General features: G+C 39.4%; 1 long non-coding RNA gene across 1 annotated transcript; it reads left to right on the forward strand.

Moving 5' to 3' along the window:
• The first annotated feature begins 419 nt into the window (after positions 1-419).
• On the forward strand, positions 420-27,678 carry LOC137204980 (uncharacterized). The gene is made up of 4 exons (XR_010933937.1): positions 420-625; positions 6,932-6,999; positions 7,370-7,537; positions 27,417-27,678. It is a non-coding gene; the product is annotated as an uncharacterized lncRNA (long non-coding RNA).

Here is a 27,678-nt window from a genome sequence, read left to right on the forward strand (position 1 = left end):
TCCAGCGCGCAGGCCCCCGCAGCTCCGCCGGGCACCGCCTCCTCGGGAGTCAGCGTGGCCCGGGATTGGCCGGAGCGGAGGGGCGGGGCCGCTGTCGCCAAAGCCCGCCGCGGAGCTCCGGCTGAGGCGTGGGAACGCGGCCGCGCATCTGGGGCCCGGGAGCAGAGCGCGGGTGGAGAGAGGCGGCGGCGAGCGGGAGCGCGAAGTCGCTAACTCTAGATAGGGAAGCGCGCGGACGTGGGCACAGGCGCGGGCGCGGGCGCGGCGGGGGCGGGGGCGGGCTGGCGAGGGGCGGGCTCTGGACCTTGGGTTTTGGCGCTCCTCCGCACCCAGCAGTCTGCCGGTGAAGTTTCAGCCCTGTGTTTAAAGAATAACCCCAAGCGCGTGGCTGAGTGTGAGCGAGCGTGTGTGACGTCGGGAGGCGCCGTGGCTTAACCGAACCGCCCCACTCGGCTGTCCCTTGTCTGGACCAAAACTGCTGACTGACTGACCCTGGCGGTCACATTTGCCCTCTGGGGTTTTCGAAAACCCTAAATCAAAGTTGCTTTTCTCTTTGGCAACTCCCAAGGCTACTTCCGCGGCCTCTGGGCTGTGAACAGATAAGGACGCAAGTTTCCCCGACCAGGTACTTGACAGCTGGCGGTCGGAGGGTCTGAGAGACCGGCCACCAAACGATTTTCTAATTGCACCTAATCAGTTCTTTCCATTTGGCCACTGAGGCTGTGGATAATAGATCCCGTTGAGTAGACCGTGGGCTGGAGTTGTGTCTACTCTGGTGGCAGGAAGGACTAGAGCAATGATGCGGGTATTTCAGGACAAAATTTTAGTAGTTTTTCAAGTTCGAGTTTTTCGGGCTTGGATTATCCAGATAATTGCAATTCACACTCCCTGGTTTGGGTAATCTCAGCGGTAGAGTTAAGTACAATCCCGGACGTGAAAAAAAATCGCGCTTGGAAATTAATTTGTTTTCTAAAAGACGAATGCGTGTCCAGTCTTTAGTGCATTGGACAGCGTGGGTTGTATAAAACTCTAGATATGCTTGTAAAACATGTTTTCAAGCTGCTCTTTCCATCCATGCTCTGAGGTAGTTGTTTGAACCCGCTACGCAGTTGTGTCTATGCGAGGGCAGCGGGAGGCGGTGGGCCCGCCGGGGCGCCGCGGTACCGGGAGGCGGGCGCCGGGTTGGTCGGGGTTGAGCTCGAGACTCCACTCGTTGCGCCGGGACAGCTCGGTGCTTAGGGCAGAAAAGCCTCTGAGACAGAGGCGTCAATCAGTCGCCACAGCCCTACGCCACGACGGAGTCTTATTTTTCTGGGGATCTGCTTAGGGCGTCCCCCTCTGACACTCCATTCTCTCCTCACACAAGACCGGCGCGGGGCGGGGAGGAGAAGAGGAAGGGATGAGACTTGAAAAGACCGGGCCCGGGCCGGGGCAGGGCAGGGGGAGAGCGGGAAGGACCTGCAGTCCGCGGGTTAAGCCCTCGTTAAACCACAAAACCCCTTCCCCACACGCCCTCGTCTCTTTTGTGCGGTCCCCACCGCGGCGCCTGCAATAACCGTGTGAACAGAAACCCGAAACGTTCCATCCTGACTTCTGAAACTTAACACCGGGCAAAACACACAGTCGTCGGGAGCCGGGCGGGGCCTGGTGGGGATGCACCCGGTCAGCTCGAGGCCGCGGGGGGCGGTGACCCCCCAGCTCGGCTGTGGGCCTCCCCTCCGCGCGGGTCTCCGGGCCTTTGCTTCGCTGCAGCGCCGGCTGCCTGAGCGCGCTGCGGGGAGCCGAGCGGGCTCGCCTCCCTTCGGCTCTGACCTCCCCCGACGTCACTCGGCTCTCGGTCCTCACAGCCCGGCTAGGGAAGAGCCAGATCTGCGCGGGTCGACCGTCCCACCTCCCCGGCGGATGCGCCCGCGGCCAGTCCGCGCAGGCCACGCGGGGACACGCCGCCTCCAGCCTCGGGCGAACTCAGCCTTCACGACTTTTAGCGAAGGGTGCGCATTTTTCTGAAAGCGAATGTCTACAGATGCAATTAACCTTGGCCACGCGATCAAATTAGCGGGCGCTTCAAAACGCCGGGGACAAAACCTGAGATCATTACTGAAAAAAAATTTAAGAGTTCTTTCTCGCTATCCTACTGTATTTAATTATAATAATTGCGAAGAATTGCGAAGAGGGAAATGACTTGCTTGAAAAAAAGTTGCAGCTGGTTAAAGTTTTTCCATACTTGTCTCTGAAGACTTAACCACTGTACCATGCTATAAAGAAAAATGTGGCAGGGACGTTCGAAATGCACACGCGGATTTACTGTCGCTCAAAAATACTTCTTAAGCAAAGAGGGTCATATTTTAAAAACGTTTAGAACAGTGCCTGGTACGTTGGAAGCGCTCTATACGTCTGTTAAATAAACAAGAATGCGTAAGGCAAAAGACCTCGGCGTTTTGAACACGACCAAAGTGATAACATGCTAACTTATCTGCAAGATACTTGATCGCAATTAGGCAGCACGAGATGTTTCAATTAGGTCTTTTATTCACCTCTAATATCCCATTTGCCTATGCCCTGGTCAGGCGCCTTGTCTAACACTGAAAGTGCTTCTCGGGTCAGAGGGAGAAACGGAGGAAACTCTTTAAAACGCCCCAGCATCATTAAAAACGGTGGTGGATTCTCTGGAGTGCGAGAGCGAGGTGTAGGGGTGGCGTCTGCAGAGAGAAAGAAAAGAGAATGAGAAAACCGCGGGATTTCAAGCTTCATCGCCCCTCAGCGACATCCTTTTCAGTGAAAGTTGGTTGAAGGCTTAGGAAGAACTCGGGCAGAAGAAAAGATGTCCGCGCGCAGAGCAAACCACAGTTCGTTCCTTTTCAAAGATTTGTACAATGAGATAATTAGACCGAAAGATACGAAGAACTTCCCTACAAACGAAATGCCATTAGGAAAGAAAGCCCAGAAAGACAGATCTAAACGAAATGGAGGAGGAAAGACTCAGCTGTCTTCCCGAAATTGGTCCTTTCCTCCTTGTTTTGTCCTTCTGTGATTTAACTCACTTACTGACGTGAGTGAGATGTCTTAATATAAAGTTACAGTTTTTGCACCTGTATTTTATACATCTGGCCATTTTGACCCTGTTATAGCTTGTCCCACAAAATTTGAGTTGTGTTGCATAAATTAATGAAGTGATTACTTTGCTGCATTTTAAAATGCTCCTTGCAGCATTTTTGGAAGGAAAGCAGGATTTTTTTTTTTTTTTTAATTCTAGGTCTGCTTTTTTCCTCATTAGAGCACTCTGATTTTTCAAGATCAGTGGTCACACTTTGTTACTTGTTACTTCTCTGAATCCTTTGAGGTACTGCTTACAGTTACTGTAAAAAGTGTCAGCCACTCCAGTGTTTGGGTTCGTTAGAAAGTCACTAAGACATGACACCACTTTAAAAAAATGTTTTAACTGAGCTTCACAGTGAAATACAGGCAGCTCTGTTATTTAAAGACCTTTATGTTAGTCTGAAAAGGCTAAGTGCACATAGGTCATATTGAGAAGTCCAATATTTTGCCCTTTCTGAAATATAATTATTTACACAGCTTTCTCTTGCAAATGGAAGACAAGCAGGTCGCCCCAAGATGTGCTAGTCTATTTGCAATTGCTGGGGCAGGTGACATGCACGTGCGTGCGTCTGTGGGCAGCCTTGCTGGGCTGGCTTCCCTGACTACAAGACTATTGTGAGCTGGCAACACTTTAAAGTGTGTGAGAATGCTGCACCCTGAGAGTGGAGGCCAAAGGCAAGATCCTTGTAAATTTCAATACCTTTCTCAACATCAGTCTGGCAGCAGGCAGGCCAACCTAGGGTCACCGTTGGACACACATTTGCAAGCTAGTAAAGCAAAACAAAGCAGAAAGCAAGGGGAAATTTAGGCCCACCAACCTTGAAGTCATCCATAAAAGGGAACTGCTTTACCAGTTAACAATTATCCTTGCCTGGTTACCCACAAAAAGTGCATCGTTTTTTCTTGGCTTGCCCCAATAGGTGCTACTTATTTTTTACATCAGAAGCTTCAAGGTAGGAAGTCTAAGACCCAAAGGCCCCTTTCTTGGAGATTAGAATGTTTAAATTGATCTCTGTTATTAAGGGGCAATTTATTTAAAAGCTTTTATTTCATGAGTGATGTTATTAGTACCTAGCACATGCCCAAGGAGGAAGGCTGGTTTTATTGCAGGACACAGGAGAAGAGGGTTGTATAATTAAGTAACCAGTTTTCCATACCCCTGTAAGCAACAGTCAAAAGATAACTAAACTCACTATATTAACTTCCTCTTTGTGAGTGTTAAACTGATGTTGGCAGGCTTTTCTATTAAGGAAATTCTTTAAAATTTTCATTTTCTTGAAGTTGGTTTGATTGAGAGATTTTTTTTCCCCTCTCAGGAATACAATAAGAAATATTCGCTCCTCTCATGGAAATCATCTTTTAACTAACTTCATCCCCATCCTCTAGAATAGAATAGTGCCTGACACATAATGGATATACAATAAATGGTTTGTGAATGAATTTCTTGTCAAAATTAATGAACTCCTTGCTTCTTTCCATATATACAGAATTTAGATACATCAGAATAATAAAATGGAAATAAACAACCGTGAAGTAAAAAAAATCATGAAAAAAATTGAAAAGAATATACTTAAACATGAGCAGGAAACCATTTGCTGTGAATGGGCCCTTAGGTCACTCCTGAGCTTCCTGGCAGCCAAGTCAGAAGAAACAGAGTGAGTTTTCTAATTCTTGTAATCGGAAAAGAGGAAGCACATTATTTGTCAAAAAGAAAAAGTTTATCCAGCTGCTGAATTCTAAACGAGCTACATGATTGCCTTTTTCACAGATTTAAAATTTTTATTTTGTTTAAAACAATTATTTTCTTTGTCTAAAATTCTTCCCCAAGTATCTACATTAATTATTGCATGAACATTCGTATTATGTATAAATGAAGACAATAGTTTATCTCCTAATAGCTGAATAAGTCGTTTTCTATGCTCTCGCGATTAATAAACTGACATTAATAGGACCAGTGCCTCACATAGTTACAAAAATGTGGATTCTCCATAGGAAAATTTCTTTCAGTTTTAGAAAAAGTTAAATCAAAGATTCATGGATCTGGTTGGTTGGTATTACTTGATGAAAGTGAAAGAGACTCTACAGGTTTCTGAAATATCAAGTGCTATGGAAAAGTTTAAGACTAAAAGAATTTCCCAGTAGAATGCAAATGACCATGTATATATTTTTTCACACTTTTATTAGGATACTTTTATTAGATGGGTGCACATTTATGCCCTTATCTGCTTATTTTTAAATTGATAGAGACTTTATGGGGAAAAAACCCTCATAGACTGGAAATAAGAAGTTGCTAATTTTAGATTTATTGTAGAAAAATTGAAGGCTATTTTTGGACCTTCATGCTTTGTAAACCTATTGAAGTAGTATGTTACAAGAAACAGAAAAATAGCAAGTTTGGCATCTGTTGTTTGAAGGGACAGCACAGAAGTTGTTTTTTTTTCTTTCTGGCTTTAGACTTCAAAATAATTTAATAATGTCATAATGTATTGGGAACATATGACTAAAATTTTTTAGAGATAGATTTTGGGTCTTAAGTAATAGCTCATTCCATTTCTAGGAATTGAATAAAGAAAACAGTTCTGTGACGAACTGCAGTATTCATCAGGGCAGTGCAGTCTGTTTGGAAACAAAATGTCATGGTGCTTAGTAGAGAGCAGCCATGCTCGGCTGCAGCATGGAGAAGCTGTGTACTCTGCCTTGAATATGTAAGAAAGGTACATGGAAAGTACGTTTCCATAGCACTTTTAATCTGAGACTCCTAGGGCATTATTGAATCATGAATCTAAACTCACAGCACTGCAGCACTTGCCAAGGCTGGCTATCACGATTCTGCTAGAAAAACAGTCTCAACAGAGGCATTAACAGAGTCTGAAAATAGAAGACCAAGTTATGGATATAAAACAAAAAACCAATAAAACGGTGTATGTGGGTATATATGTATCTGTCTCCCTATATACAAATGGATAGATAAAAGTATCTGTATATAGACAGATATAAAAGGCACAAAATAATTAAAGGTTTTTTTAAATTGAAATGACTGGATCGTTAGTTTATAAAAGGCTATCGTAATATCTGGCACTGACCAGTAACTCACATCACAGAGGAAAATGCTGCATTTTGTAATTAAACCACCATTTGTAACATGAAATTCACAAATTGTAAATTTTTGTGTGTATTTTCTCCACTTTTAAAAATTACATTGACTGTATTCCAGTTTATATTATTTTAGATACTGAAATATGTTATCTTTATTCTATCATCTACATTTAAAATTAGTTTCCTTATGCAATTTAAAAAATGTAGATCCTTAGAAAAGCAGACTAATAGTTGAACCTCTTGGGGCAATGTTACGTTAAAGGGTTGGGAGAGTGATTCTCTCTGGTGTTCAGGTGAACAACTGAAAAATCATGTTCTCTGTACATGAACGCATGAAATATTGTTAAATTAACTAACTATATACTTGCGTGCATAGCTTCTAGTTGAAATAACAAAGGTTTGAGCAAAATTTAAGATGAAAACATACTAACCATAAGTTTATTTTTGTGTGTGTGTGGGAATTGGGAAAAGGATATCCATACTTTAATTTTAACAACGAAACTCTTTGTTCTTATTCAAAAATGTAGTTTGGGAACTAATACATTAGGAACATCAGAGTGGGGACTAAATAAACAGAACTGAGGGAGGAAATGATCTGAAAATAAAGCCAAAGAGATTATAGACAGAAATCACTGACAGAACTATTAGTGTGTGTACTTGAAATTAATAAGGCTAACTCATTAATCATGGCTTGATTTTTTCAGTCTGTGCCTCTCAATTTGTCTGTTCTCATTTCCAGGCCACTAAGTATTGAACACCTACTTTGAGTACTCCTCTCTCTCAGTTAAGCAGTGTGAGTGATACCTGGTGAGTAAGCCTCAATTCCTGCTCTCAGGAAATAGCAGGGGAAATAACACGGCAGTCTAAACGCAAACAACTGTTACCGAGATGGGATGTAGTCAAGGCCAAAGTAAAACTGCATGCTATGGGCACAAAGAGAAAGAAGATTCATTTTTAAAGGGAGATCGAATCAGAGGCAGCGCCAAAATTTTTGTATAAGATTAGAGGTGGCAACCCTGTTGGAAGGGTGGGAGTGGCCCAAAGTCTTCAATTTCTGTTTATACGACAATCACACTATTCTTATTTAGATATTATGTTTATTGTCTTTGTATTGCTCTTAAGCATTATGAGAAGGGGAGTTTTCTAACCCCTTACCTCTCCTTTGGTGCAATCATAGGATTAAGGGAAAAAGTGAGCAGAGCCCTGAAGGATGTCCAGAATAACCACACTCACAAATACACTCTCCTGGAGAAGGACCAGCATTTGCAAAGACACCTGAAGAGTGCAGGCAGTTCTTAGGGGAAGATGGATGATCCTCTGCTGGAGTGAAGGATATGGAGGAAAGGTGGGTGGAAGGGAAAGAGTTGTCTTGGGAAATGAATTAAGCTGTAGCCAAGTCATGGTGGAGCTTGCATGCCAACCTGCATGTCTTGAAGTCATTTGAGAGTCACTGGAGGTGTTTAAGAGAAGTGACATGTTTAGAGCTATAATTCATTAGATTGATCCAGTCAAGTTTCTTCCTTGTTTTAGTTGTCACTAATATGAATGGAAAACATTATAATAGAAGAAAAATTCCAGGACAATTTGTCTTTATAAATGGAATTCTTCATCTTTGTTGCTCAGTGCAAGTCATTTAGCCACCAGAAGAGCATTGTCAGGTAAGACTGTTAACTGAGTCCTGGGGAAACTCGCTGCTTTTAATTGGGTTCCTTGGGTTTTCTTTAATATGACCCAATTTAGATGAAAGAACATGTTCACTACCTGTTTTGTGGAGTATTCACAGAATTATGCTAGGACTTGCACATCAGTATTTATAGATTTGTTTTATAATATGTCATGTCATAATTAAAATCAGCACAGTTATACTCTCAAGGATTCAGAGAACTTTCTAAAGTGAGGTTTTCATCTTCATTGACTTCAAAGTAACACATGGGACATGAACATTGCTAGCCATCTCAGATTTATCCAGATTGAAAACTTTCAGTGGAAGACTGAGTCCTGATTCCTTCTTGCTACTTTCTTGCTGAAAGAGAGAAATAGGTTACAGTTACTTTTCTACAGGGTGCCATAAATAAACATTCAAGGATGTTAACAATTCAGGTGTTATTTAACAATTTTTAGACTAGTAAAATTACATCTTTCCCTGAAGGACCTTGTTGAAATGAAAGTAACTTGCATTTAAATATTGGATATGCAATCAGTAAATGGCAATAATGTTTAATAACGAAATGCAAGACAGCCTTAAAATTGTGATTTTCTTTTAGTCACTGCATTGCAGTTGAGAATAAAACAAGGCTCCTATTAGTGAACTAAGGTTAGCAAGGTAGGGCTCTCGATGAAGTTGAATCAGAGCGGAGAGCTTGCAGTGCAGAGACTTCCCTTCAGATAATACTTCACATTCAGCTTCAATCCACTGAACAAACATCTAGTGTGCTCATTAAGAAATTCAAAAGCAATATAACAAGTGATTTTTGCCCTTGGAGAGTTTACTATCCAGAGAATACATTAATGATTTGAGTAACTGCCATTTATCAAGTGTTTGCTATGTGTCAGACACTAAGCTATCAAAGCGCTATGTGGATTAGTTTATTTAATCCTCACCAGAACCCCTTGAGGTAGGACAATCATTGTATGTATGCGTGCATGTATGTGAATTTAGATTTATTTATTTTTTTCTTCCAGTTTTATAGAGATATAATTGACATACAGCACTGTATAAGTTTAAAGTATACAGCATAATGATTCAACTTATATGCATCATGAAATTTTTGCCACAATAAGTTTAGTGAACATCCATTATCTCATATAGATACAAAATTAAAGAAACAGGAAACAAACTTTTTCCTTGTGATGAAAACTGTTAGGAACTACTCTCAACAACTTTCATGTATAATCTACAGTACTGTTAATTATATCTCTCATGTTGTACATTACATCCCTAGTTCTTATTTATCTTATAACTGGATGTTTCATTATCTTTATCGTACTGATGAGGAGTCAGACCCAGGGATGTTAAATGACTGCAGAAGGTTTTATGGGTCTTAAGGGATAGCTAGAGTCAGGTTTGACCCAGGGAATCTAATTCTGACCTAGTGCTCTTACCCAGTACTGGACTTTGCCTCTGAGAAGAATTTATGTGACACAGACACAGACTGTGCAAATCGGTAGAAGTGACACACTTTAAGAAAAATTTGTTTCCCAATGACCATTTCTAAGTGTGTTGTTTGGAATGCCAAAACATCTTCTCATAGAAATTGTGATACCTGGTGGTTAGTTTTTTGTCTACCCTCAAAAAGCCTAACTACTCCATAACAGAGCCAGGAAAGTTTGTGTTTAAGAACATAAGCTTTAGCATCAGACACTAGGGGGGCATTCCTAGCTCTGCCACTAGTTTCATGGCCTTGAACACACTTCTTTTTCTAAACCCAGGACCTCATTCATGGGGTTAATGATACCTAATGAAAGGGTAAGGATCAAATAAAATAGTGTCAAGTGCTCTTAGAAATGTGCTTCACACAGGGAAAGAGACAGATATTATAGCTGATTAATCATGGGTCCTGAGAACAGAGGACAAACTTCCTTGTTATTTTATTTCTTTATGAAAATTAAAGCCATCTTTTATTGCGTTTATATTATAGTAGCAATACATGTTCATTGAAGAACAATTAGTAGATCATGTTAGTAATAATAACATTTAAATTGCCATTTAACCTGACAATCACAGATAATCACCATTAGTACTTTGATCATTATTCTTTCAGTTTTTGTATTTTTTCCTTTCCACAAAACATGGGATCATTTTGCCTAATAATACTTAATAACCTGATTTTAAACCTAAATATATATAAAATGAACATTTCCCTCATTTCGTTAAATAGTCTATAACATTTTTTTTCCTGATAGTGTAGTATTCTTTGGTATGGATGTGCCATAAATTCACTTAATGATTCCTTATCGTTGGACATTGAAATGTTTATAATCTTTTTTCTATTATGAACAATGCTGAAATAAACAACCTTGTAGGTTAAAAATGTATATGTGTCTTAAATTATTTTTAATCTAAATTATTAGAAATAGAATCAGGTGACCACTTTTGGTATTTCCTGCCAAATTATCTTTCATAACAGTTCGACCAATTTATATCCCTTCCAGCAATGTGTGAGAAAACTCATTTCTTGTATCATCGCTAGTTGATACATTGATAGTTGCCAACCTGATGGGCGAAATAGTATCTATCATTTTAATTTTAGTTTTTTTGATTATTAATGATATAAGATGTTTTTCATAGTCTTTTTGGTTATTTGTAGTTTTTCATGACTGTTGGTACACTTTATTATTCTCTTGAGGTAGTTGTCCTTTTATTATTGAGTTAAAAGTGCTAATTATAAATAAAGGCACAATGTTGGTCTCATATATTACAAATATACATATATAATTATTTCAGCTTCTCATTTTCTTTTAAATCTTATTTATGTACCTTTTGATGTATATGTACAGAGGTTTTTACTTTTTCATGTTTATCAGTATTTGATGTTTTTTCCCAGTTAAAAAAATTTTATTCAATCTAGAATTTATTTTGGTATATTTTATTATATAGGGATGAATTTTAATTCATTCAACAAACCTTAACTGCATGCCTACAATGTACCAGGTATGACTTTGCTTGGGGAATAATTGCTGTGTAAGGCAGGCAGAATTCCTGCCCTCAGGAGGCATTCCTCTTCAAGTGGCTCATTAGTTGATGCTCATACATTACTTTCCTCTCACTGACTTAAATTCCTCCTTTATTCCATACCAAATACATGTGTATAATCAGGTCGGTTTATAGACTTTCTACTTGATACCATTTATTTGTTTCTTTGTTTCTGTGCCAGGATCTCACTGTTTTAATGATCATAATTTTAAAATAATGCATTTTAATAAGTAGCAAGGCAAGGACTAATTTCATTCCTCTTGCTTTGTTCTTTAATTTTTTTCTTGACTTGTCCCTTCTTTTTTTTTTTTTTTTACTGTTTCTTTTATTGTGGCATAACATGTATAACATGAAATCTTCCATTTGAACAATTTTTAAGTGTACAATTCAGTGGCATTAATTATATACACAGTATTGTGCAACCATCGCCACTCTTTTTCTAAAACTTTTTATCACCTCGAACAGAAACTTTGTGCCCATTAAGCAATAACTTCCTATAAACCTCCTCCCCCAGCCCCTGGTAACCTCTAATCTACTTTCTCTCTCAGTAAATTTGCCTATTCTAGATATTTTGTATAAGTGGAATCATACAACATTTGTCCTTTTATGCCTGGCTTATTTCACTTAGTATATATATATATATATATATATATTTTTTTTTTTTTTTTTTTTCTTATGTGGTACACGGGCCTCTCACTGTTGCGGCCTCTCCCGTTGCGGAGCACAGGCTCCGGACGCGCAGGCCCAGCGGCCATGGCTCACGGGCCCAGCCGCTCCGCGGCATGTGGGATCTTCCCAGACCAGGGCACGAACCCGTGTCCCCTGCATCGGCAGGCGGACTCTCAACCACTGCGCCACCAGGGAAGCCCCACTTAGTATATTTTTAAGATTCATCCATATTGTAGCATGTATCAGAACCTAATTCCTTTTTATGGCTGAATAATATTCCATTGTAGGTAATACCACACTTTGTATATCCATTCACCTGTTAGTCGTGTCCTTTGTATTTATACTTCTGGAAGAACTTTAGAATAATTATGTCAAATACCTCTCCCAAATCCTCTAATGTCTTCTTAACATCCTCTCATATCCCTTTCTATGTACCTTTTATTCTATTAATCCTATCTCTCCAGGTTACTAGTACTGAATGCCTTCATACTGGCCCAAGCCTAGCACTGTACCTTGATCCTTGAACTTCCCTCAAGCTGCCCCATGCTTCAAAATTAACTACTTCCATCTTCAGTCTCCTAATAAAAATGGACAGCTCCTCGGTGCAATTGATCTCACAGAAGTATTGGGAAAACCATCTGAATTATCCCTAAATTGTGAAAGTTAGATGCCCCTTGGTGGAATGTGTATTTTAGGAAAGGGGTATTTTATCCTTTAAATGAATTTAAATGATTTGCTATTTTTTAAAAATTCCAATAGCATAACAAAGTATCTTTTAAAATTTCAATCTACAGGAGGGTAACTTACTTCTGAGCTGAGAGCTTCTTGAGTCTGCCTGCCCATGCACAGTATCTTAAGGCATTCCTGTTTTGTCAGATACTTTCTGTGTTTTCACTGATGAACTCAATAATTTTCTTTCCTTTTGGAATTCCTACCATAGTCATGACTTTATTGACCCCAGTGATGGTAGAAGTGTTGGAGGTGGTTTATGTGTCTGATTGGCAGTGGGTAGGTATAAATCAGGTACTATTTTAAAATAGAGGCTTCCTGTAAGTAATCAAATACTAAACTGTATATTCTGGTCCATAATTCAGGGATGGAAAAGAGAAGTGAGGGCTTGCATGGTATGAGACGGCTTCACGGGTATTTCAAGAATAATTTATTTGAAAAATATATGTTTCTTCGGTTCTTTGCAAAGGTAAGGACAAGCTCCTAAAAGAAAGAAACTATTAGATTGATGGTGTTTATTAGTCCACTGCTGTACGTGTAATGGAAAGAGCAATGGCTTTGGAATCATGCAAAATTGGCTTAAGTTCCTGGCTCTGTCACATGGTAGCCTATGTTATCTCAGCCAGATTAATGTTTCCTCTAAGCCTTAGTTTCCTCAACTATAAAATATACCTCACTGAGATGTTTTAAAGTTCAAACAAGATAAATAATGTGAAACCTCCTAGCAATATGTAGTCCATTGTATACCCTCAGTGAAGATCAATATCCTTTACCTTCCTTCCCTAAATAACAACAAAAGTAGTCTGTATGGGGGAAAGCATTTGTAGTACTGAATCTCAATCCTTCTTGGTTAATAGCTGAATAAAGATAATGTCTTAATTTTTCAGAATACCTCACCTTTCCTATGTATAGCTTTCATTTCATGCTTCACTAAATTATGGTGCTTGCAAAGCACCTTGAACTTTTCCAGTACAGAGCACACTGTAAGCAGGATGGAATTAACATTACCCCTGGTCTATAAATTATCGTACCTACATTCTTAGTGATTGACAGGATACATGTTTATACAGTTGATGTCACCTAGGGACATATTCTTGCCTGAGTCCTACAGCAGTGTTTTGCCACCTGTAACTGTGCTGAATAAAAATGGTCCTATCTATCATTTCTGTAGCTTTTCCTCATAGAAGCAGTCTTGATAAGGATAAGAAATCCAGGACATCATAGCATCAACAATCTTTTCCTCTTCAAAGGCGTCTTTCAGACCAGGCGCTAGCAGTCCCTTACAAACATTAATTATATAAATCATCCACACTATTGCTTTGTGGGAGGTGAAGTGTTTAGTAAAAATGATCGTCTGAACACAGGTTGGCTGTGTGGGTGCAGGACAGAAATTTGGAGAGTGGAAAGTGAGTGCTCAGCATGCATTCATTGCTGATACGAAGTCAGCTGCATGCTTGGCTCATCCTGGGTACGCTTCTGCTAGCTTTTTGACTAATATATAAAATTCAGACTATTCTTTGTTAGAGAGAAATTTGTGAGTGCTGTGAGCTACCTGAACACTAATGATATTAATTCTTAAGGTTAATTCTTGTACTGCATACCCAGTGGCACCCTGAGGTCTGGGGTTGAGAGGCTCCGTGTCATAGGATGAAGAAACCACCCCAGACTGAGCTCAGATTGAGTCCAGGTGGCTCGGTCTGACTCCTGTAGGGAAGTAAATGGTAAATAAGAAATTTGGAAGCCCCTCATCAGAGTGTATCTTCGCGCTAGAGAATGATTTAGTGGAGGATTGAGCTTTAAAGTTAATACGAACAGTGTATAGGATTTATATGAGTTATGCATATATATTAGTGTCTACACTTTTTGTTCTGTTTTATTTTGGTCATTGCTCCTAAGCTGGGGCCCTCGTATCACTCATGATACACAATGGTAGTCATGAATATATTTTTTTGGCGGGGGTGGGGGCCTATTTCTAAAAGCCTAAGAGAAATCATATATGTTATTTATTTAAACTTTAATAATGCATCTTAGGCTACCAGCAATTATATTACCTATTTATTTATATCATAATGATACTTAATAGACTAATAAAAATATCAACCTAGCACAGCACCTGGTATATGTAAGTACTCAGTTAATATTTGCTAGATGAATCAGAATTACATAAACCATTTTCCATAGTTGAAATTCTTGCTAATTTGACTCTTTGATTTTTTCTGATAAACTCATTATTTCTGCATTTGTTAAAAACATAATTTAGAACAGAAGGATTATTTTTTCTAATGAAAATCTTATACTTTCCCATAGTTATACTTGCCCAAAAACATAAGCGCTGCTGTGACCGTTTGCACGAACTACCTGTAGTGAACATCAGTTATCTTCTGGTATCCTATACACCTTTTCCCTCCTTCCTTGCAGTACTCAAATTTTCCTCGAAGAGCCACCCCTCCTCTTGTGTAGCAGCTGTTAGTTGTGTGGGATTGAACTGCCTTCAGTTCAGGAGTGGGACCTGCATTGGTGTAGACCAATCAGTTGATTGCACTGAAAATTCAATCTCAAGCAGGTTGGGAGATGTGAGTAAGAGCACATGAAACCCACCTTCCTGGGAGACTTGTTTTGGAATCACGAGGGGAGCCTGAAGATGACATTATGAAGGAGGGCAAAACCAGGAAAATTGTAGGAAAACAGAGCCATGTTCTTGATTGAGCTACACCTGAGGCCAGTCCTAACTCTGAACTTTACTGTTATGTGAGTCTCTTTTGGTTTTTAAACTAGTTTGTAAGAGGTTGTCTGTTCTTTGTAAGGGGAAACAAGAAACAAAAAACAACCACCTTAAATGATATACAGCCTTATCTTAATTATATTATTTTACAAGTAAACGTTAAAAAATACTAGGTTCTCCGCAAAATATGTTAACTTTTTGCTTTTGGAGAGAGGCACAATTAATTCCAAAAGCACAATAATTTTCCTTTGCCTAGAAGACAAAGATACATTTATGTATTTTAGATTAAAAAACCACTAGAAAAACAGGTTGAAGTTTATGAGAAACTCATAAATATTTTCCTTTGTTTTCTTCCACCAGTACCCAAGCTGTTATGGGGTTTTGCATGGCACAATTCGTCTACTGTTACACGCACCTGAAATTTATCATTGTACCTTTTAGGCATTGTTCATTTAGAAAAAAACCCCTATTATGAAGGAGGTTGGAAAAAAAAAAAGTCATGTCAACAATAAGTCCATTTAGGTAACCTTTGCAGAGTTGGTGTTTTTTAATGTCAACAAGTCTTTTGCTTTATATTCTGCCTTGGTTTCCATCATTGTTCATTTCAAAAACCTCCCCAAGTCAGATTTTTCATGAAGAATCATTTAAAACAAAATATATCTGGAATTCTACTTCTCATGACCTAGTCGTATCACAAGAGGGATCAAAGAGGTTTTGTTCTGTTTCTATAATCAGCTATTTCTTTGAGAGGGCAGATTCATAAGAGTTTGAATTATGCTTAGAAATGCATACAAGGCAAGCAGCTACAAGGCATTTTAATTACCTCCCTCCACTCCAATGGAAAGAAAAAACAGGCATAAACAGATGTCTAAGTTAAATTCAGTTTGATTCTTTTAACATAGCAAATAATTGGAGTCTCTCCTTTCTTCCTAGGCTTTTTCTTTTTTCCTGTCTTTAGTCTGTTTTCTCCCCAGCTCTTCCCTTTTATTTCCTAAGCATTCACCTTTTGCTAATGTTAAGAGAATTTCTACTTGACAAATTCTTTTCCTTGATAGACGCTATAGGACATAATATTAATACTCACAAAGGGAACAGATGGCTGCCTTTGGAATCCACCAATTATAGTAGTACCTTGCTTAATCTGAATTGACTAATTAAAATCCTCAATTAACTGGAATTGATAATTCAGTGTACACGACCCCTACGGTGACCTCACGATATAGTGAGCTTGCTAGTGAGTATTTAGAATTATTTTCCTGCCCTTTGTTGTGAGGACATGTACCTTACCATGAAAAGACAAGGTAATTGACTCATTTAAGGGATTTATTAAAACTCTAAGAAGATCAAACCCTAGTATCCTAGGTTTGCTACGAAATCAGAATACATATAACCTAAGTTTCCATATTTTCAACATGTACATGTGTAACTTTAGATTAATCACTGCTACTTTGAGATTTTCCATTTTTCCATTCAATTTGATGAACATTTATTAACCTTTCAAAATATTCAATATACTATGCTAACTGTCAAGGCAATAAGAAAAAAAATGTTTCCAGTTACCATTGTTGTCTAAAAAAATCACTCCAAAACTGATGGCTTAAAATAACAGCAGTCACTTTATTATGATCATAGATTCTGTGTGCAGGAATTCAGGAAGGGCTTAGATGGGTGGTTACAGCATTGGGTGCCTTATATGGTTGCAGTCAGGTAGTGGTTGGATTTAGAAGAGGACGGAGCTAGAGGAGCTGAGGACTCTATTTTCCTTCAAGCAGCTTCAGGGCCTGTCATTGTGGTCTCTCTGAGTGGGATAATTTGGGCTTCCTTACAGCATGGAGGCATCGAGGCAGTTGGATTGCTTACATGACAGCTCAGAGCAAGAGGTTAAGGTAACAAGGTAGACACTGTAACACCTTTTATGACCTGGCCTTGAAAGTCATGCAGTGCCATTGCTGCCACATTTCATTGATTACAGGTGTGTCAATAGTCCCTTCAAATTCAAGGGGAAGGGAATTAGACTTCGTATCTCTTTGAAAGAGTGGTAAGTTTCTAGAAAAGCCTGTAGGACTAGAATGTGGTCATTTTTGGAAAATATAATTTGTCATGATGAATGAGACTCAATATCTTTTCCAAAGAAGCTCATACTCTAGTGGATAGAACCACAATTCTAAAACTGTGCATTGAGGTATTCCAGGTCTCTGGAAAATTCATAGGGTAGCTGCAGGATACTTTACATTTTTGAGGGAAACAATGTGACATCTGTAAGATATCATGTGAATTACTACTATTAAGTAGCTTGGATTTAATAAGTGGAACTGTTAGGCATTTCTTTTGCCCTAGTTATGCCATGAAAAAATTACAAAGATACTAAAAGATTATAGAGGCAGAGGAAGTTTAGGAACCTCTGGGATGAAAAACAAGACATAGACATTCCAACTACAGTCTTAGCAGGCCCATAACTGACATTTGTAGGGTCTGGGGCATGATAGAAATGAAACTACTAGCTTGTTCCTTTCTTTTCCCATTACAGCATAGGATCTCCCCCTTTATATCCAAGCTCTGTACCTTCTCCCCTACTGCAATAACAGCTTCTTTTTGGCCCTAGGAGTGAGCATACCAATGGCAAATCAGCTCTCTGGAGGAAGGACTAGGGTAAGAGGCCCGTGCAGAAGCAGATTCAGTGTGGATTTAAGCAAGTAATTCTGGAGTCCCATGTATGTGATTTAGGAAAGGAGACCAGGGCTCTGGATGGGCATGCCCCACCGGGCCCACAGACCTCCAGCCCATTTGGAGGGGCGTGGCTGGAGGGCCTTCTAAAATTCAGGATCCTGGGCAAGGCTGGGACCAAAGGACGTACTGAGACTCAGCACAGAACCCAGCATATAACTGGTCCTCAATATATATGTGATGTATAAATGAATCCAGGGAAGATTCTGATAAGTATGATGTCAGAGGCAAATATTGGCTGCTGTGAAAACTGTAAACAAGAACCATTAATTTTGGCTAGGTATCTTGGAAAGCCTTCTGTGTGTGTTACCTTCAAGGATGAGGGATCGAAGAAGTAGGGCGTGGTGGCACAGTGGTTGGGAATCTGCTTGCCAATGCAGGGAACACGGGTTCAGTCCCTGGTCCAGGAAGATTCCACATGCCGCGGAGCAACTAAGCCTGTGTCACAACTACTGAGCCTGCGCGCCGCCACTACTGAAGCCCGCGCGCCGCAACTACTGAAGCCCAGGAGCCTAGAGCCCGTGCTCTGCAACAAGAGAAGCCTCCGCAATGAGAAGCCCACGCACCCCAACGAAAAGTAGCCCCTGCTTACCGCAACTAGAGAAAGCCCGTGTGCAGCAACAAAGACCCAACGCAGCCAAAAATAAGTAAAAAAGAAAAGAAAAAAGAAGGAGGGGGAAGTGGGATGGGAAATCAGGAAAAGGCAGGGATTAACAAAGCTGCTAGAGGCAAGCATCAAAAGAAAACTATGTTCCCCGTCAGGGTGAATCTGGATTCGGTGGCTTCCTGAAGCATATAATAATTTGAGGGGCCTTTTTCAAAAAAAGAATACAGAATTAGGTACAAAAAATACACACAAATTACAATATATGAAAGTTCATAAAGTCACAAGTACAAAAAAAATCTGAAAAGAGCAATTTTTAAATTACCTGTATGCCACACCTCTATACTACTTCTTTAAAAATACTGTTTTGGCTGTATACTCTTTGCTTCTTTACTAAATATCAATTTTATGTTCTGTAGAGAGACAAGAAAGATATTTTAGTCTTGATTGAATTTTTTTTTTTTTTTTTTTTTTGCGGTACGTGGGCCTCTCACTGTTGTGGCCTCTCCCGTTGCGGAGCACAGGCTCCAGACGCGCAGGCTTAGCGGCCATGGCTCACGGGCCCAGCCGCTCCGCGGCATGTGGGATCTTCCTGGACCGGGGCACGAACCCGTGTCCCCTGCATCGGCAGGCGGACTCTCAACCACTGCACCACCAGGGAAGCCCCTGAATATTTTTAAAAATTATTAGTTTAAAAATTTTAGCACCATCGTTGTTAGTAATGTCATGAATTTTTACAACTGTTGTCAAATTGGGAAAACCTTTTATCATATTGTTGAACTGTGATAGACCTGCTTTCTATTTTTAATATAGTTAAAGGTTTGTTCCCTTCAAATCAAGAAATTCTGATAAATTCTGTCTCACACAATTAGCATAAACTGTGAGAAATATGGACCTTTTATCATTGTATGCACTGCTTTTTAAAATATATTCCTGACAAGAGAAAACATCTGTTTTGATAAGATCTTGATGAGAACCAAATCCTCTGTTAAAATTTTACACACTTGGTATTTGAAAGAATTTTCTATGGATTAGCTTCTGGTTCCATACATTTCAACATCATCTCTCCACCATCACATGCCGTCAGAGCTGAGCTATGAAGGAATCACTGTCTGGCCCTCACCTTTGTGTCAGGAGGCCAGGAGAGTTGACACAGTGGGCTGTAAGGAGATTCTTAGAATCTATACTCTATACTTGCATGGGGATAGCTGGTGACGACTTTCATGGGAGTATCATCTGTGAACCATATACATAGATGACAATGTACTGAAACTATATGTATCCCCAGCTGAATCAACCACCCCTTAATCATGTCCTCCAAAGTCACATGGCCACCCAATGTCACCTAGTAGGAGGAAATGCTGGAGTGGAAAGAGACAGTGGCCTGAACCAATTGCTGTTAAAAATAGTTTACTTTGCACATTTTACAAAATCAGGTGCGCATGTGAACACAATGCTATGGCCCTCTCAGGACCTTAGAAAGGGCCCATGCAAATTAGGCACTTGAAGTTTAAACTTCATTCACTTAAATCCACTTCTGCTCACCATTCTCTCTATATTCGGTAAAGAAGAGAAGTAGCCCAAACTGAGAAAGCGTGTTTTGTGACAGAACAGACACTGGCCTAGAATATGGACAGGAGCTTTGTCCCAGCTCTCTCAGCTCTGTTCCTTTGGGCCACCCTTTAGGATTTACTCTTGTTATCTGTTAAGTTTTGGCCCTTCCTCATCTGCAAAAGGAAGTGAGAAATTGGAATTCCAGTTATGGGACCCTTTGTGGCCCCACCTGGAAGGTAAATCATATTAAATTATGCCAATTATGTATATTTTAATCCACATTTCCATCAGTTTCCATCATGTTTCCATCAGTTAATACTGCCATTTCCATAACTCACACTAATGTCATCATTTATACAGTGATCAAGAATTTAAAAATAGTTTAACTCGACCATAGAGAGGCAGGTGTAGCACAAAGCACTCAGGAGAAGGGAGAACAAACAACGTATCATTCTGGATACCATCACTAAAAGTACATTGGAACATTTTTTTTCCAGTTTTAAAACTGTTTGTCTTTCAAGAAAATTTGCAGAAGTCACACAAGCTCCTTATAAAAACAATTCAAATGCAGAAATTTATATAGCAAAGAATAGAGATCTCATCCCCAAATTTCACTCCTGAGGAGAATTACTGCGAACAGTTTAGACAAGTGTAGCCTTCCAGAAGTGGTCTATACCCACACAGTGGTAGGATGACATTTTGAAATATTAACTGAGGGTTTTTTTCCCCCTGTATTTCCTGGTGGTCCTGGCCTTTCACCCATTCCATAAACTAGCACATTCTGCATTCACTGCCTCAGGGAAAAGATGACCCAACTGAATGCGTTTAAAAAAGGAAGTCAACAACTTTTGGGTTGCAACATTTTGAGCCCTTGTGGGAATAGAAAAAGACTTAGGGAATAAAAAGAGATTTGGAAGAACATATGGTATATCAGAAGAAGCCTTAGAGCTTTCGAGACTAGATAAAAAAGCTATCAATTCTTGGGAGAAGAGAGAGATTTAGAGAGGAAGAAAGGACCTCTAGCTGCTTATGCAGCTTCATTCTGAAAATTAGAAAAAGGCCACATTTTGGTGAATGAATTACAGTAAAGTGCCTTGTTGAGCAGATCCTTCCCAAGGGCGGTGGCTTAGGTGGCTGACAACACTTTCATAGAAAGACAAAAGCCCTTCTTTCTTCCAGCGGCCTTGGCGTCATGCCAAGGGTCTTGACTTTCTAGATTTCATCCCTATTCATACTTAAGCAAGTACCTTTGTGCAGTGTTTAAACCATACAACCGTATGGGTTATCCTTTTTTATGGGTTCCTGGGAAAGAAGGTCCTCTGCCCTGACTCCCCAACTCAAGTGAACTTGGTAGTGGAGAGATAGGATGCAAGCAGGTTTAGTGAATCTGAAGGTAGAGAGGTTGTGCCTGCTGTCCTGGTAGACCCTCAGGCAGGGGTGGTGTCAAGGCCCCACGAAATGCCACTGTGGTGTGTCTAGACCCATTGGACTTTAGACAGTCTCTCAGAATTTCCTACAGTGTAGCATGAATGGAATGACTCTAGGGAAGGGCATGGAAGTAGCCGGGAGAGCCAAACTCAGGAAGGGGAGGATGTAGAAATGACTGGAGTGATCCTAAGATGGGTGACCGGACAGGGTGAGAATGGATCCTAGGATCCTTGATAGAGGACAAAATCAAGGACAAGATGTCTCTTCACCCATATGTTGACCCTAAATAAGCCTTCCTGGAACACAACTGCAATACCAGGAATTAATTTCTATTACCACATAAAAATAAGGTTAAAACAGAAAATAAGTTCATCATTTTAAAAAAGTTTCCTTTCGGGCTTCCCTGGTGGCGCAGTGATTGAGAGTCCACACGGGTTCGTGCCCCGGTCCGGGAAGATCCCACATGCCGTGGAGTGGCTGGGCCCATGAGCCATGGCCGCTGAGCCTGCTGGTACGGAGCCTGTGCTCCGCAAAGGGAGAAGCCACAACAGTGAGAGGCCTGCGTACTGCAAAAAAAAAAAAAAAAAAAAAAGTTACCTTTCTTGCATATTTGAATTTGTAAATCGAGATTCATACTTCACTAGCATTGTAATGCTAATAAAATTGTATGTACACTTGACAACATATTTGGAACAATCTTCTTGATGAGCACATATTAATCAACCTCCGTAAAAAGATCCCTTCAAAGTATGGCTCAGTGTAGCATTTATCTGACCATTTCCTGGATGTTTAAGTTGTAGTTATCAGTGTTTCACTCTTATGAACAATGCAGCAGTATTTACCCTTTTACATAAACCAACTATTGTTAGCACAACCTCTGTGAACAACTTTTTTGTGTACCTAGATGCCAGGTATTGAGAGAATTACATTCTAGCTGGAAATACACACACACACACTCCTATCAATATGAGAAATCATGTGCTGAAATTCATGTTCAGTTCAATTTTTTTAGCACCAATATCCTTTTATCAAGTGAAATATTATTTTGTGGCAAGTGTATACCTTAAAGCTATGAAGTGGAGGCACTCTGCATGGGTGGAAGTAGAAGGCTAAGAGATGTTCTGCTCTGGTCAACTCTCTCCAGCTCAGTGCCTCACCTCTTCCCTGCCTCTGCCTCTGAGTCATTTCCAAGGTGTAGGGATGATACCTCACCCCTTTCGATGTTCAGGGGTCAGGAATACCACAGACAAGATGTAGGATGTTGGCCTGGAAAAGGCAGGTAGCTTAGGTGTCTTTTATCGCTTTTTTGACTCTTGTTCTGTGATTTAATATCAACTGTTGTGAGGTTAATCGTGCTCTCCTTTGTGTTTCCATAATACTTAGTATATAATTCAATTACAGCACTTACCACATTGTTCCTTCCTGAAAATATTGTTCCAGAAGAGGAACATTTCCTTTAGCTTTAAAATCTGTAGAACTTATCCACAAAACTTGACGAGTACTAGTTTTTCCATCAAGGCCTTCTGAGTGAATGAATGAATGAGTCATACACATTTTGCACAACGACTTAAATATAGTGCAGACAAGCTTTTCTTCAAGTATATAGATACTTTTCAAAAAGTACAAATGTTCCTATTTTAGTCTCCCTTAGTCGTCTTTAGACTGACTATATAGGTGTCTAAGAGTTCCTGCTTTAGAATAGATTTATAGAAAAGGATTGGAATTGGCCCAAATGTCTCACATCATATTCTTGCAGCCACCTTTCATAGATGACATAATGAGAGCAGCATATGTACCTATAAAAACTACGACTGTGTGTGAGGGATGGATTTGGTACATGTTAAACAAAAATGGGAATATGTCTGCTTTTTACATCTGACAGGAGAATCAAAAGGCTGCCCACTCCACCCAAACTTTCAATTTTGTTACCACGATGTGTGGGTGGAGGACCCCATAGAATGAAACACAAAATGAAGTAGAGTATGCACAGTAACTAATGGAGGGATTGACCACAGAGGATAATAGTTTTTTTTCTTATGTGTTTTTATTTTGACATAATTTCAAACTTACAGAAAAGCTGCAAGACAATTTCAAAGGATTCTCTTATACCTTTTACCTAGAGTCTCAAAAAGATAAAAACTGAAACTTGCAGACATGATGCCACTTACCCCTAATTATTTCAAGTGTATATCCTGAAATCAAGGACATTCTTTTACATAATTAAGTGTAATCATCAAAATCAGGAAGTTAACATTGATACATAACTATTATTTAATATACAGCCACATTTTTCAAATTGTCCATTTAATTACCATTGTAGAAAACAACTGCACAAAAACACAACAGCAGCAAAACAAACAAACAAACCCCCCTGCTGAATCTCACATTGCATTCAGTTTAATCTCCTTTAACCTAGAACAATTCTTCAGTCTTGCTTCGTGTTTTGTGACACTGACATTTTAAAGTGTGTGGCCAATTATATTTTGTTCCTCACATTCCTCAATTTGAATTTGTCTGATGTTTCCTCAGGATTAGATTCGGGGTAGGCATTTTCAGCAGGAATTCCACAGGAGTGATGCTGTGTCTTTCTTAGGGTATCATACCAGGAGGCATGTGATAGTGACATGCACCATTACTGATAACGTTTAATCATTTGGTTAAGGAGGTGTCTGCCAGATTTCTCCACTGAAAAGTTACTGCTTTTTTCATTGTAGTTAATAAATATCTTATGGGAGAAACTTTAAGGCTATGTAAATACTCTGTTACTCATCAAATTCATACATACTAGTTTAGTACCCATTAATGATTCTTGCCTGAATCAATTACTTCAGTGATGGTTGTTAATGGTGACTTTCCAAGTCCATCATTTCTTCTATATTCATTAGTTGGTTTTGTACTGTAAGGAAGAACTTTCTCTTCATATGTATGTATGTATGAAGAGGACTATGGACTCATGGATTCTTATTTCATTCAATGGGTTATAATAACTTACTGTTATTATTATTTCGATGCTCAAATTTCCAGATTTTGACTAGTGGGAAGTTCTTCGATCTGGCTTCTTTGTCCTTTTGGTATGCCTCCACCATTCTTTGAAGCACATCGTTATTTTCTGCCACAAAAAGATTTTCTAGACTCAAGTTGTCCTTTCCGTGCCCTGTTTTGTTTTGGGAATGGAGAATAGGTGTCACTGCTTCTAGGTCTTCTGAGTAGACAGAGCTGGGAAAAGCCACAGGAATCATTTAGACCTTCCTTCTTTCCACATTTGTAACTTTGTCAGTGAGGAATCGGGCTCCCACTGACCACTGTATATTTACTTATGTGCTTAATCCTAGAATATACAGAAAATAGTTTCATACCTTTATGTCAGTGATAGAAAGAAACCCTTGCTGACTGCACTTCAATAATTGTTAACACTTTTTGTTTTAGGCCTGAAGATATATAGTCCAACTATTCCACTTAAAAGTTACTTGAGTTAGTTTTCTCCCCCGTCTCCCAACTGGTTCATTTGTTTGTTTCTGTTTGTATTCCATTTTAGTTTCTGCCCATCCTTGTTTTCTTGAGTATACGAAGAAGCATTCACATGATTCCACAAGTCAGGATTATATAAAGAGTGGTGTAATTTCCTACTATTCCTTTTATTATTTTCACCAATATTATTAGTTTCTATTTTGTCCTGTGTTTCTTTATGTGCAGATGAGTAGTTATATGTGTATTTTCTAAATTTCTCTTCTCTCTTACACAAAAATAACACTGTAAATATGCTTCTCTTTTTTCATTTAACAGTATATCCTGGAGAGCACTCTATATTGGTTCCATAGAGATCTTACTCATTCTTTCTTACAGTTGCCTAGTACTGCATTGTATAGATGCATCATTGTTTATACAAGTGCTCTCTTGTAAATGGGCATTTAAGGCTGGTTTCCAATATTTAACAATTATAAACAATACTGCAATGAATAATCTGAGTAATATTGTACAGATATATTTTTATAGTTTTGGAGGTGTATTTTCAGGGTAAATTCCTAGAAGTGGTATTGCTGGGTCAAAAGGTAGACACACATGTAATTTTGTTAGATATTGCAAATCCCTGTCCATAAAGGTTTTGTACACACCCATTAGCAATGTATGAGAGTGCCTGTTTTAAATTTTTGCCATATGATAGATGAGAAATATAATCGCACTATAATTTAAATTGCCATTTATTTATCTTACCATGACTTAGGTTGATTATATTTTAATATTTTTAAGGGCCATTTGTATATTTCTTTTGTTGAATTGTCTATGTTTTCTGGGGACAATATTTAGTTGGCCCATAGAATAAATGGAGCAAGTGAAATAAACATGCTCATCTTTAAACAGTTTTTGAGAGAGGAACCAACTTTATATTCAGAGGATTGTTGGTCTCCTCATCTGTAATCCATTGTCTACCACTGACAGGACTCTACCTAAGCTATCTCAGAGAGAGGGGAACCTACCTTGTTTAGAAGGATATCCAAAGCGGGAAGTTCCATAACAACTAGAGACATTGTTCTGATGCTTGCAATTGAGTTTGGGAAGTCAGGGAAGAAAGAATGAAAATAAAAGCTGGTTTTTCCACTTAGTTGGTGGTTAAATTAGCTGACCTTTAAGGTTCTTTTCCACCCTGAGTTTTATGATTCCATGAATCATTCCTCTGACTCAGGCAAAGTTAACGATGAAATGGCTGGGGAGGTGTAGGGGTCAGAGGTGACCTGGAGAGGTGGTAAGTGGGTGAGAACAAGGGGCAGAAGGGAGAGATTTTAAATGAGAATGCAGAGTTAAGAAATAAATAATTTTTTTTCCTTCTTTCAAAACCTGGTGTCAGGAGGAGGAGCAAAACTGTCCATTGGCAGAAAGGAATATTGAGTGGATAGGGAACGGCAGGGGGCGATAGTGTGGCTGTAGTAGGGGATGCGTTCAGAGAGCTGGACAGGATTTTAAGGATGAGTAACATGAGAAAAGCATCATCAGCCACTGTTCCACAGGGAGAATAAAGCAGTTATGGGGGTGCACAAAGTCCTTAGAGTGATTTTTCCTTCTTCCAATTCCAATTACTTTGTATTTACATATATTAAAAAAAAACTGCTTGGGATGAAACAAACTAAGGTAAAACCTATAACATTTTCTGAACAGAAATAAATGCACTGCATTTTGAAAAACTATTTCAGATTTTAAGGCCTTACTTAGAGGCAAGACATTAAGGGAGAAGTGAAAATCTTCTATGCATCAAGGTATTTATAAGAAAAGATTGAAAGTATCTTGAGGTAACAATGTTATTTAGCTATTCAGTTGTAGAAGATATTTTCCTTCAGTTGACCCAAGGAGAGGTTGAGTTTGCAAATCATTGTATACGAAAGTAGACATGCCATTTTCATTTTGTCTTAAAGAAATATTCGAAATAATGATATACAAAGGAGAAGAAAGCCTGGAGAATGACTTCGGTGACTATGGCACTATGGTCACTTAAAATGACTATATAATGTTTGCTTATTATAGCAATGATGATAATGATGATGGTTATTATGATAGTGATAATTAATAAAAAGGCTCACTGGAAAGCTTGAGCTTCTTTTTTTGCTAGTATGATGGAATCTTTCTATCGCCACAGGGTTGAAAAAAATCTGAGAGTGGAAATTCACGCGCAAGCAGCACCAAGGGAGCATAAATAAGGAAATGATATTCCCTTTGAAATGACCTCCGCGCTTCCCTTATTCTTCTGTGTTGGTTTCACTTTGCTCGACTTCTGAATGATTGAGCTGCAGAAGACAAGTCCTTAGTGCTCTTTGATCAGTGCTCTCATGCTTTTTTTCTCTCTCCTCCTTTCAGAATGTGCTTTCAGGACTTTCTTTACACTAGGATATATGTGTCCAATAAGTTTAACATGCTATTTACCTCATGAGTATTTATAAGAGCAGAAGCACTAAGAAAAAGGAATAAACCTCTGATTGTAGAATCTCAGTCACCAGCTACTGGGAACATTTTTGAGGGTATAGGAATCTCTAAAAATGCTCCTTAACTCATACCACTTTATCTGTCCATTCATTTCTCAAATATTTATTAGACACATAATGGGTGTGTTGCAGGTTGTGTTCTCTGGAAGCATCTGGAGTCCAAGATATTTATGAGGCATCAACACCTGTGAAAAGAAGGGGACAGAAGCAGAATTGGGCCAAGAGAAGTCAAATTGCAAAGAAGAACTGACAAGATCTCAGCTCATTGAGTGGGGAGCCCTGACGTCAGACTGCCCATTAGAGTTGTCTCAAATCAGCTTCAGGCCTTTATCCTCCAACACCACTCTCCCCTTCTTGCTCAGTTACTGGATGCAGTCTTCCGGAAAAGGCATGA

This window comes from Pseudorca crassidens, chromosome 13 (assembly GCF_039906515.1).
Source record: "Pseudorca crassidens isolate mPseCra1 chromosome 13, mPseCra1.hap1, whole genome shotgun sequence".
Lineage (NCBI taxonomy): Eukaryota > Metazoa > Chordata > Mammalia > Artiodactyla > Delphinidae > Pseudorca > Pseudorca crassidens.